The sequence below is a fragment of the Lactuca virosa genome, chromosome 4 (assembly GCF_052849685.1).
Source record: "Lactuca virosa cultivar CGN04683 chromosome 4, Lactuca_virosa_CGN04683_v6, whole genome shotgun sequence".
Classification (NCBI taxonomy): domain Eukaryota; kingdom Viridiplantae; phylum Streptophyta; class Magnoliopsida; order Asterales; family Asteraceae; genus Lactuca; species Lactuca virosa.
Window position 1 is genome coordinate 353214889 of NC_136429.1, and position 12924 is coordinate 353227812.

The 12924-nt window shown below is 34.1% G+C and overlaps 1 long non-coding RNA gene across 7 annotated transcripts; it reads left to right on the forward strand.

Moving 5' to 3' along the window:
- Window positions 1-1246: 1246 nt before the first annotated feature.
- LOC145108648 (uncharacterized) lies at window positions 1247-8681 on the forward strand. 7 transcript variants are annotated; one of them, XR_013708447.1, is made up of 10 exons: window positions 1247-1820; window positions 2740-2993; window positions 3072-3090; window positions 3202-3477; window positions 3575-3680; window positions 3771-3960; window positions 4067-4143; window positions 6266-6678; window positions 6757-6997; window positions 8339-8681. It is a non-coding gene; the product is annotated as an uncharacterized LOC145108648 (long non-coding RNA). The 7 variants fall into 7 exon arrangements; XR_013708449.1 differs by having other exon boundaries at window positions 3202-3466; window positions 3759-3960; XR_013708446.1 differs by having other exon boundaries at window positions 3202-3466; window positions 6263-6678.
- The last annotated feature ends 4243 nt before the right edge of the window (window positions 8682-12924 follow it).

Below are 12924 nucleotides of genomic sequence, written 5' to 3' on the forward strand. Positions count from 1 at the left end.
TCTCCTTGATTCAAGCTTCTTGATCTTTAAGATCTCTTCACAAAACATTTAACAGTGCTCCAATTTGCTTCCAATGGCTCTCACTCACGATTCTAGGGTTTCTGGATCTCAAAGGGGGCTAAGGGAGCTGAGGGGAGGACATTAAGTCCTTTAAATAGGGCGCAACCCCGAATATTAGGGTTTTTCCTCGACCAGCACTGACTCGTCGAGTCCATCCGCCGACTCGTCGAGTCAGTCCACTTAACCCCGTGTCAGGCACCCGCTTCGACTCAGCGAGTCAAAAGACCTACTCGCCGAGTCCCTTCCTTTATTTTTACTTAGCATCCTTCAACTTCTTGCTTCCGAACTTGGGATGTTACACATCCTTTCTTATATGATCCCCAAATACATTTGGACTTTAAACTTGTTTTGCAGTATTTCTTTATACATTCAGATATGCGCCATCTATAGAGTATCCGCTTGGATTCGGGGAATACATTTGCACATGCATTCATTAAAGCTAATTCTCTATCTGTGACGATTACAAATGACCCATCATATCCACCTAACGTGGTCCTCAGACAATTTAATGCCTAAGTATAATTTGCCTCTTTCTCTTCGTCCATAAGCACGAAAGCTATGGAAAATGTGTTGTTTGTTGAAGTGACACCAACAATTTCTAGAAGAGGCATGTTATACTTGTTTGTCTTATACATGACATCCATCATTAACACTTGTGGAAATGCACGCTATATATTCAATGATATCTGATGAACAAAAAACAAGTCTTTCAACTCATTTTTCGTATCCTCTGTATGATATATATATATATATATATATATATATATATATATATATATATATATATCATTTTAACTGCAAAATTTCGAATACAAATTGCATTTCGCTTCGATCTGCACACATTTGTGATCGATAGTTTTCTCGTGCATTATAAATGGTTTCTATTGTACTTACATTGTGTTCATTTTAACTCTTCAAGGCCGAAAGAATATTACGTGGACGGACATCATTATATGTCATGTATACTTTGACTATTAAAACGAGCTTTTTTTAAAAAAAATTGTGTTGATTAATTTTTTTTATTAAATAATAATTAAAAAAACAACAAAATGAAAAAATAGAAAACAACAAAATGACAAAATAAAAAAACAAAACAAAATAAAAAAATAACAAAATAACAAAATGGATAGGGGAGAAATTTTATAAATTATGAAGATACAAAACAACAAAACGCACCCATCATCACCATTTGCAGATCCTGTTCATAGTCACCATCACCTAAACACCACAGCAGCCCACCGTCTTTATTTTCATAGTAGATCCTACTTGAAAGCCCCTGTTCTGATAATCTTCATCACAAAATGGACCCTACAACCTTTAGAACACCACCGCAAATCACCAAGCATCAGAACTCAACCATCCAACACCACCTGCTACTCCGTTGTTTGAATCAGTCAATCACCAACCCCCGAGATCAGCTCCACCATTAACCTCATTACACAACCAACTTCTTAAACCTACACACATGATATATCCTGTTCAGATCGAGATTCTAAATCGCCACCATATCATCCCCTTATTTGATTCACATCCAGCCGACCACTGCAATTTTTGCTACTATTCGGACCATCTCTACCACTCGTGCGCACCATCCTCTCTATATGTATGTGGTTGTGGGTTTCCTTGGCGATGGATGAGTAACCACACCCAAAATCCGTTTGGGTCGCCATTCGATCGGTAAAACCAGACAAGGGAGAGATCGATGGAAGAGAAATCACACCCACAAATCGTGTGGATTACAGTTCGACTGACAAGAATCAGTGAGCAAGTTTCAATTTTCTGCCTACAAAGCTTGATTATGCTAAATTTTTCTGTACAGTTTTCCCTAAATTGAAAGTTTTGGAGTTCCTGTTGGTTGTAATCTAGTGACTGTCGATGCTAACCATCTGATTAACAATTTATGGTGATGAAGTTAATTTTTTCTTTAAAGTTTTCACCTTGTATCTTCAATTTCTTCAAAATTTTCTCTTTTTAGATTTATGTTACCATCATACTAACCATCTGATTAACAAAGTATAGTGATGAAGTTAAATTACATTTTTTTGAGTTTGGTTGGTAAATGTAAATGATAATTGATTTGCTCACTAGGTCATTAAGGTAATTTAGATTTATGATCGATTTGGTTATATAATTGCAAGTTTCACACTTTGGATGTCTAGAAAGATTTTGAAGACACATATTTTAGATATCAACAGTAGGACTGTCTTTTTTTTTTTTTTTTTTGAAAAATATTGGAAACCAGAACTAGTTGGACATCTATCTCTTTGATTAAAATAAGAGTCTCCACATCAGAAAAATTCCTCTTATACAACACCTTGTATAATTTAGGTTGTATTGGTATCCGATTATTGAATAATAGGTAATATGACATTGTAAATAATATCTTGTTTATTTGTATTTATTAAAGTTATATTCAATTATGAATATAACTTCAAATATATAAAATGAGTCATTGGTGTTCATAGTGTATACGTTTATGATTAATGTGTTATATTTATTGATGAATTCGGCTATTCATATAAATGTTCTAATCGACATCATATTAGTCCTCCCCAAATATTGTTCTTGTTTTAGAAACAACATTAACGAATATTAGTATATACTATTAATTCTTAAAAAACAGAGTGAAGTTTTTTCTCTTTCCTTTTTGGCAACGCAAGTTTTTGTTTTAATTTTCAGGCCACAGCTTCCATTCTTATCGTCTTCCATTATTTTATTCCTTCTTTCCGATTTCCAACTCGCCGCCCTCCTCCTCCATTACTCTTTCTTTCGCTTTTCCTTACTTCCTCTTTCTTCCTTCTTCACTCTTCCTTTCTTCCTTTCTCTTCCTTTCTTTCGCTTTTCCTTACTTCCTCTTTCTTTCTTCTTTGCTCTTCGTTGCTCTTTCGTTGCTGCGTTTTTGTTCTCCCTCCCTCCGCCTGTTTCTTTTGTAGGTATGTTATCTTCCCTATTGCGCTGTTACTTATTTTTATTTTTTACCATATCCGTTCTTATTCTCCCTCCCTCTGTAGGTATGTTCGTCATCTCTCAGTAAGTTTCTCAACTCCATCTCCACCCCTATCTATACAAAATCCATTTGTTGGTTCTCAAATTCCTCACCTATAACAGATTAATTTGTTTTTTTTGGGGTTTTGATTCCAGAATCACCTAATTCCACGGAAGAGAAGAGGAAGTTGCTCAAACAATACGGTCTCGATCCCGATGAATTCCTCTCTTTAGACGCTCCGCACGCATGAACCTCAGTTCTTCTTCTTCTCCTCCTCACGATCTCAAGTTTACAACTATTTACTGTTGCAACATTCCTTTGAAGAACACCCACCAAACTCCTCCACTGTACCGACTTGTATCACCGCCGACATCGTCGCCACACCGGCTGCTGCTCTATCTCTTCCTCTATGCTTAAACAGTAGGTTTTATGTTCGTACCTTTACCCTTGCTTATGCGTATCATCTGACTTTGATTGTTTGCCTTAATTACGACATTTATGTGATGATAGAATTTTGTGTTTCTGTAGAATCAAGTGGAGTTGAGGGTAAGGACTGTGAAGAATCATCGTTACGAAGAAGAAGAGGATGACAAATATTTCATTTCAAGAACATTCGATGCCTCCTCACAGAAAGGTTTTTATTTCCTCATAAACATATACGTATTTTTTATATCTAGATTTGTGTGTGCATAATTGAAATTGAACTTTCTAGTTGAATGCACAGATAGAAGAAGGAAGGATCAGAAGGCGAGCTCTCAGAAGTTCAATTTCTCATAAACCCCATTGCTTCTTGTCGGTGTACCAGATTTTGGAACACAACCACTAATTCTCACCTCATCTAGGCTCTAACCTTCGCCTCTTTCATGAAAGGCATCTCCGACTCCTGCTTCAAATCACCCCCTTCATCGATCCATGTAATCTGTGCCATCTCTTCTCTCTTGCTTCCATTCCCGATCTAATATTATGAGTAATCCACTTTATGTTTGTTTGATTAATTTCATAAATCGATTGATTTTGCAGGATTTACTTTTTTTATTAATTTCATCAATGCCTCATCGGGTGGAATTTACCAACTACTCGACATATTGCTCCAAAGAGTAATTATTTTTTTTTACTTTTGGTTTTTTTTAGCTACTTTGACTTATGCACACTCAACTATGATGTTTTGGTTATATCAGTTTGTATTTGTAGTTAATTTAATGTGAGACCCCTTCTCTAAAACCTTACCATATTATTACTCCAAACATGCTACATGCATATTCATAATAGAATTTACAAAAGCCTGGATAGAAACCAACTATTAAGATTTTTACAAAGTTTTATATATTACATAACTTCCTAGGAATTTATACACTAAGTACAAAAGTAATAATATTATCTATTCTACATCTTCCAACAGTACATGACTATACTGGATGCTTATCACCTGTAATGGTTAAACACTGAGAGGGATAAGCAGACGACTCTTAGTGAGTTCAATAACAGTTACAATATAACGCTATGCCATATATATATATATATATATATATATATATATATATATATATATATATATATATATATATATATATAGGAGTAAAGAGGGACAAAGAACATCAAAGGCATATGTGTATCATATGACATGCTTTCCATATCAACCAATGATTTGATTCAAAGATTTACAATCGATGAGATACAACAATTTCAACATGATATACATCAATAAGACTTCAGCCCAAGTGGCACAGAAAATAAACAATTTCTGATTATCATTTTGCTAGAATATACAGGCTTTCAACCCTACCTAGCCCTATGTCAATACCAAAAGTGATACGAGTCATGCTCTACATGGCCAAAGGCACAAAGCCAATACCAAAAGTGATATGAGTCATGCTCTACATGACCAAATGCATAATACCAATACCAGAATAATACAAGAAAGCACATTGCACATATAACACATAACATATAATTATCCCTATATTGAACTCACCGTGAAATAACCGAATGTTGCGATGAAATTACCCCCTAAGTGCATTTTTACTGGTAGAATATGACTAGACACTGTCAGCAGTTAACGATCGTCGGCTCGGAAAAATAGCTCAAAATCAACAATACGGGAGAAAAGGTTGCGTTTTTGTGTAAACGGAAACAAGAGAGCTGATCCTCTATTTATAGGTCGAAAATTTGAGTCTCACGTCGTGAGCCATATAAGCTCACGTAGTGAACTCGATCCTGGTCAGCTCGTAGTCTTGCCTCATGTCTTCTAGGCTTGAGAGGTGTCGATCAACTACTTCACGTCGTGAGCCATACTTGCTCACGTCGTGAGTTTGGTCAGAACTCGAAGTTTGTGTTCCGAACTTCAGAAATTCATATCTTTCGCATACGAACTCCATTTTTGACGTTCTTTATATCCACGCGTAGGTGAGATTATACTCTACAATTTTCGTTTAGACTCCGTTGGCTAATTTTGACTTCATTTTTAATATTATATTTTTAACAGGCCGGGACAGGAAAAGTCCGTTAAAAATTCATAACTTCTTCATCCGTCTTCCGTTTTCGTCTGTCTTTTTACCGTTGTACTAATATTGACGAGACCTTCCATTCTCGTTTAAGTTGTATTGGCTAAAAATCAATCGATCTTTATTTCGAGTTTCGGGCTGTGTACTGCTATGCCGAATCTTAGAAAAATCATAACTCCTCATACGAAGTCAGATTTGGATGTTCTTTTTATGAAAACTTTCGGTTTAACCAATACTACAACTTTCATTTAGATCACTAAAGCTAAAAAAGTAGTTTATTGAAAACTCACTTTTTACGTCATCTAGCGTCGTGCCGGTTTTGTCGCGAAACTTTAATGAGTCATAACTTCTTCGTTATAACTCGGATTTCGATGAGGTTTTCGCCTAAATGTTTCTAACGAGATAATCTACAACTTTCAATATCATTATTTTTACTTATTTCCAACTTTATATTTTCCTTAATTTCTATAGTTGACTTTTGATCGGAATCTCATAAGACTTCCAATATTTTCCGAATGATTCTAAACATAGTTTTACTTCAAATCTCGTAAAAACTATCTTGTTAGAACTCAACGCTCAAAATCATATAATATTCAATAATATTCACTAACAAGCTTACAAAATACGATAATTACACTAGGTTATTAACGTGTATGTTACATTTGATGTTGACAAAAATTTTAAAAAATGTTCTATTTATGCTTTGCCATGTCAGCAGGCACAAAGAGATCCAGAGAGTGATCTTACTCACGAGAATTATGAATTTGGTTATGATACATCGAGCCCAAGGGTGGTTTTGGATAGTCCAATGGAAGAGCATGTGAAGAAGGACTTGAAAAGACATGATATGGATATGAGATCGATAGTACAGATACAATATCCAGGCTTGAAAGTAATGGACATGGGTTATTTTCGAATTATTCACTCGATGAATGTTCAATTCCTGATGTGAAATTACAACCTATCAACAATCTTATAAAAGGAAGTGGTGAAGTGAGTAGGAATTGGAAGAATACAGAGGAAGAGGAGTATTTGTGGGATGATGCGAGCTCAAGAAGAGTAAATCTCATTCTTACCTTGTCTAATAGTTCAAAGAGAGATCCTAGATTGTATTTCGACTCTGAAAGACTGGTAAGTCAAAAAGACGGAATTGCTCTTATTATTTTTCTTACATGCATTTACATTGAATTTTTTTTTCTTTATTTCTAGGGTTTTGAAAATCGTCAACCTGATCTACCATCTACAGAATAATGGATACCTTCTGCTTCACTAAGGGAAAAAGGGTCATTTTTACCAGATGAAAATGTCCACGGATGATGATAATTTATTAATTAATTAGTTAATATTTTTTTTATTTAATTTTTTCTGCAGGTCCAATTTCATAGATTGCTTCAATAGAACTCATCCATTTACATCTGTTCGGATATGGTACATCTCTTTGATTTACAGGGTAAGCAATTCTTATCATTAACAAAGTAATCTTAAAGAATACCCCAAATTATGTATCGTTTCTAACGCGATCTGCCATTTTCTTAGAGAAAATATGTTGTATTTGTTTTTTTCCCATCGGGTTGTTTTATTTATTTATTTATTTATTGTAAGATAAAATATGATGGTTAAATTGGGTTCTATATTGAAATAATCAACCAAAAAGACACACACATATTTTGGTTTTTTATTGTTAGTCCCATGGTTTATTACTTTTACAACTATTTTGTTTACTTGAAATCTTGGAAAAGTAACACAAGTACATTGCTATTTTCACACATTCTTTATTGATTATATACATTTTATACAATGTGTATGAAGAAATGTAACACATTAAATCCACACAGAATCATGATGACTGCAGAAAATTCCATTAAGGTATATAAATAAAATCTAAAAAGTCGTATCATTATTTATATTCATCACCTGTATGTTTTTCTAACGAGACTTTTATGACAGATTGTTTTTATGTTCTAATTAAAATGATTTTTTTTGTCCCAAAAATATCACCATTTTATGTAGTTTGGCAACCAAAAAGGTTTAAATAAACTTCAAATAAAGACCAATATTAGAAAAGAAAAGATTTAGGGACCAAATTTAAAAAAAAAAAAAAAAAAAACTCACTCATAGTCGGGAATACACTGTCAGAACTTAGGTGAAGTTGTGGACAAGGCTGAAAGATTAGTAAGGCTAGCACCAAATACTTATTTCTCACTACATACTAATAAACAAGATGAAACACGAAATGGTTGATTTTCCTTACACCCCCTTTCCGTTTATGAACTTTAAAACAAACATTACGTCGCTATGCAGCTCTTTTGACTTCTCCCAAAAAGGTAAACAAATATTTTTTTTTTCAGTTGAATAACTGTAAACAACTATTTTACCTTTTGTATGGAGTTAATGCTAAATATAAATGGCAACAGTCACTACTAGGGATGAGCATATTGTTGGAACCAGAAACGGAATCGGTTACATTGGTTTCTCATATTTTGGAACGACTCATGGAACCATTGGGACCGAAACTGGTTTCAAATACAACTTCTATTTTTTTAAAAAAATTATATTTTTATCAAAAGAAAACATGAGTAAAATGTAATAATCTAAAATTTTAGGTATACAATATGCTTTTTATGAGATACTAAGATGTATTATATTGTTAAACTACAGAAGTAAAAACAGATATACAAAATGTCCAAAAATGTTTTTTTTTATAGAAACGGAATAGTGGAATTGAAATACATGGCAATTTGCATATCTTTGTCTAATATGCATTCAATCTATGTGTTTTGTTTGTAGTCAGGCTCAAAGTTGTTTGATAAACTGATGAGTAACATTGTAAAAATTGACATTGAAGACTACATCTGCACTTACGCTGACCAAAAAACTAAAAACCACCTCTGTCGGATGGTAGTAAACAACAACGTCGAATCAGCCAGGGTAGGAGGGATCTATTTGGAAATGGGTGAAAGTGCGTTGCTATTAGATGGTGTATTCTAAAATTGAAATTATGCATTGTTTGTTAGTGATAGGAGATGGAAGGCTGCATCACAACAGGTAAGACACCTTTTGTATTCATTAGCTACAAATGATATAAAAAACTTATAGTTACAAGTTTTTAGGTTTTGAAAGAGAGATTTGAAATTTATTATGCAGTGATTGATGAAATTACCAACCTTATTGATAAGTTGTTGCTTTTCCAAATATAACGTACTGTTTGCTATGAATGTCGTATGAACACTCCCTCCATATATGTAATATGTATTTAAAACAATTATAATATGCTTCCTTATTTACTACAACCTCATATAACGTCATCACAAGAAATCAAATGCCGTAAGAAAGAAAAAGAAACACGACGACAAAGGCGTACCTAATTCCAGCTATCCTTTTGCAAAAATTATAGTATGTTTTCTTATTTATTTAAATAAAGAAAAAAAAGAAACAAGGCGCCAAAGGCGCAGCTAATTCCATCTAGTTGTAAATAATTCTTAAAAAATCGAATGTAATTTCATATTACAATTATCCTTGTGATCTTGTTATCTCTCCCGCAATCATATCTTGTACCGCTGTCATATATATCATTATCATTTGTACGACGTGTACTTGTACCTTCTTTATGCGCTTCATTACTATTATCAGCTTCAATGAGATTATAAGATTCTTGTTGTACCCTGTTAAATGCTTCATGAAATCTATCAGCCTTTCTTATATAGTTATGGACCGCCATTGATGTTATCACTATCCATACTTGGTGCTCGTATGTGTAATTAACATGCATAACTTTCAATAACGTAAACCTACGTTTCCACACTCCAAAAGTTTGTTCAATGAGATTGCGCAATGATGAGTGGAGATAGTTAAATGACTCCTTTGGCCCGCGAGGATAACGCATTGCAGCAGTCTTTCCACGTCGAAAATCTGGTAGATGATAATGAATGTTCATACCTTTGTATGGAGCAAAATACCCTATGGTATTCAGGTAGCACTGCATATAAAGCAAACATTTGGTATACATTTCAAACATGTAAGAAAAACATTCAACTTTCATTATTAAAAAATTATACTAACCACCCGTTGGATGTGGAAAATGAAGGTTTGGTCTCTGTAAGGATCCAAAATCCTTGTGTTATGTGCGGTTCCCTCTAATACGGCCAACACAAATGTAAAACACATATTAAAATCACAAACAACTGTGACAACTAGAAAATTTCGGGTCAAACCAAGTCTAAAGGGTCTTGTATGTAAGTGTATATGCAATGTTTAACGTTGATACAATGATGTTTTATAATATACATTTGGAGCTCATGTTGCCATAAGCCTTAAGTAATCAAATACAATCAAACAAGAATCAAATGGTGTTAACACAAGAACTTGTAATTTTGTCACAACCTTGGACACTCAAATTCTAAGGCCACCATATTTGAGTTTCCTATTAACTAGAACCGTAAACACATCCATGGGAATCATTCAAAACCGAAAACACTTCAATGGGCCACCCCTTTGGCCGTAAACACCTTTAATGGGCCATAGCTTGGCCGGAAACACCTTAATGGACCATAGTTTGACCATAAACTCCATTCTAGAACCATTAGGACCGAAATCCCCAAGGGATGGGGTGATTTCGGTCACATAAACGAGTTCCAGCAAGTTCCTGTACGGTGACAACTTAAAATAATGGGGTATTGACCTCAAAAGTGGATACTTCAGCTTTGCATGATTTTATCCAACAAACTACCATGCACAACATTCAAATACCTATCAAATGTCCATACACACTTATTTGGTTTAAACCACGTCCAGAAGACAAGTTCTTCACCATTTCTTTCAATATCCTGCCTCTCATCATCTCCATTTTTCACAAGAAGTTCTCTCAAGAACAAGCTTAGTTATTTCTACAAACCTTCATCAATTAGGTGATCCTTAGATTTTTGGTAAGTAATTTCGACAAATCCTAGTGTTTTTACACCTTATTATGTAAATTTCATCCTCTTTACACACAAAATTCGTGTGTTGACCTTCTTAGGGTTTTATAAGCTTCAAGGAGTTCATCAAGAGCATCCTAGTGTTTAGGCTCGAAGTCTCTTCACCACTCTTCAAATCATCCACAAACTAACCCAAGGTGAGCTTCATACCCCCATTTTTTTCGAGTTTTCATGCTTTTAGGGGGGAATACAAGTCCAAAATATGTTTATCTTATGAATATTTGCTAAGTTTCATCTTTATTATTTGAATGTGAAATAATATTTGCATAAGATATGGTGAACACTACTTTATCTACACAAAAGTCGTGTATATAAGTTGGTTGTACAAAAATAAATAATACTCATTATGTGATATAAGTACCAACAAGAAAATATGAGTTCTAAAAACTACAAGTTTTGGTAACTCTTTTTACTAAGAATAGTTATTCTAGTAAAAGTGGTCATATTTTAGTCATTACTATTTCAATGGGTCAAAACACAAGAATATTATGTTCTTACAACATATATTACAACCAGACAAGATTTCAACTCAATATTTATATAAAAAGTTACACAAAAATATACAAGGCAAAATATTGATAGTTTACTTTGTGTGTCATAAAACTCATGTCATAAGTTTTCATAAAGTGAAATTACTCGACTATACAATAAAAGGGAGTCGTAGTTCACATAAATCCGTTGATGCTCTAGTGAGACCTACTCTTCACCGTACCTACCTAGAGTACACCTTAAGTCCTGCATTATAACCAGAGTCTCCTGGAGGGAGAGCGAGACCGTTGTGTATAGATCTATACGGGATTGCCAATCCCACACCTCAGCTGTTCGCTATAGTTAGACCGGCAAGTCTAGGGTGACAAATGTCTTCCCAAGTTCCGACGCCTAAAGAACGTCACGCGAGCACAAATCGTATTAACATGGTTATAATAACTCACATAGGGATTAACAATACTATCTCGGTTTACGGGAAGCTTACACTTCACCGACTTTATTAAAATATAAAACTACATACTACTTTTCAAGATACTATTCCGGTCTTAGGATTTAAGGCTACGGCTTTTCATACATCAGAAAATATTGGATTTTCTGGGAACTTACATTTACAAGATACAAAGTACATGCATACATACATTTTAGTCTTTGGTACAAGGCATACAACCATTTTTATAGAAAATATCGGATTTTCTGGAAACATACAAAACCTTTCAAACAAAGTAGTTACAAATCGTTTTCATACAAAAATGCTTATGAACTCACCAACTTTTTAGTTGACGCTTTTCAAAATGACTTGTATTCTCAGGGAACAGTAACAGGTTAGCAAATATGTTTTAAGCTTGAGCGATGCAGCACTATGAAACTTTACTTTTGTCACTTTTGTGTGACTTATGAACAAATACAATTTGTAAATTGTGTAAGTTTGTATTCTTAATGTATGTCGTTTGGTTGCTATGTTTCATTTATATTCAAATGTTATGATACTATACAATGACGTCATCCACCCCTGGACGTTTCCGCCGTCCTGGTTCAGGGGTGTGACAATAACCATGATAATTTGTGTGGCATATCCCTTCCGACCAATGTATTTTGCTTCTTAAGATTGTGGAACCGATGCCCTCACGTGTGTCCCATCTCTAGCGCCAATGCAATCATACAAATTAAAAAAGGACAACATTCATTTGTTAAAGTTTGACTAACATTAAAGTAACTAGAAACATTAGATAATACCTTTAACATTGGATAATAATTAGGATGATTTAATATATATTCGGGTAAGACATCATTATAATTAGTGGCTTGCTTGATTATGTCGACACTCATCTTGAGAACGGGTGCCAAAACTGTATGAAAATGCCTATAAATTGTTTCCACCGAATGATTAAAAATTTCTTGCAAGAACCTATTCATACATCAATGAGCCAAAGTTATTAAGAAGATTCCTACCGACTCTTCAATAGAAATATGACGTGTTCCTTTCAACCCCTAATTTGTAGCAAGATAAAAACATAATTGTCTAAATACTAGTAAGTGCACCCTAAACATTTCGTAACACCGCCTGCCACCCCCATTTAAAATGTCATCAATAAATATGTTCCCTGTGTGATCCGATGTGTGACACGGCGTACGTTTGTTACGCATCTTATGAACAAGTATTATCCTTGTGATAGCTAATCCACATAATCTTTTGAATTCTAAATCCTCTTCCGTAAAATATTCTTCATTATCATCATATGAATCAGAGTCATCACTATCCATCCTACATAATAACACATAATAACAGATCATGTAAAAAAAAAATATAATTTTAATGGTAGCACATCATATAAAATGCCAAGTACATAACATCAAACAATAACACATACAAGGATAATACATAATGTCAAACGAGAACACATAAAAGGATAATACA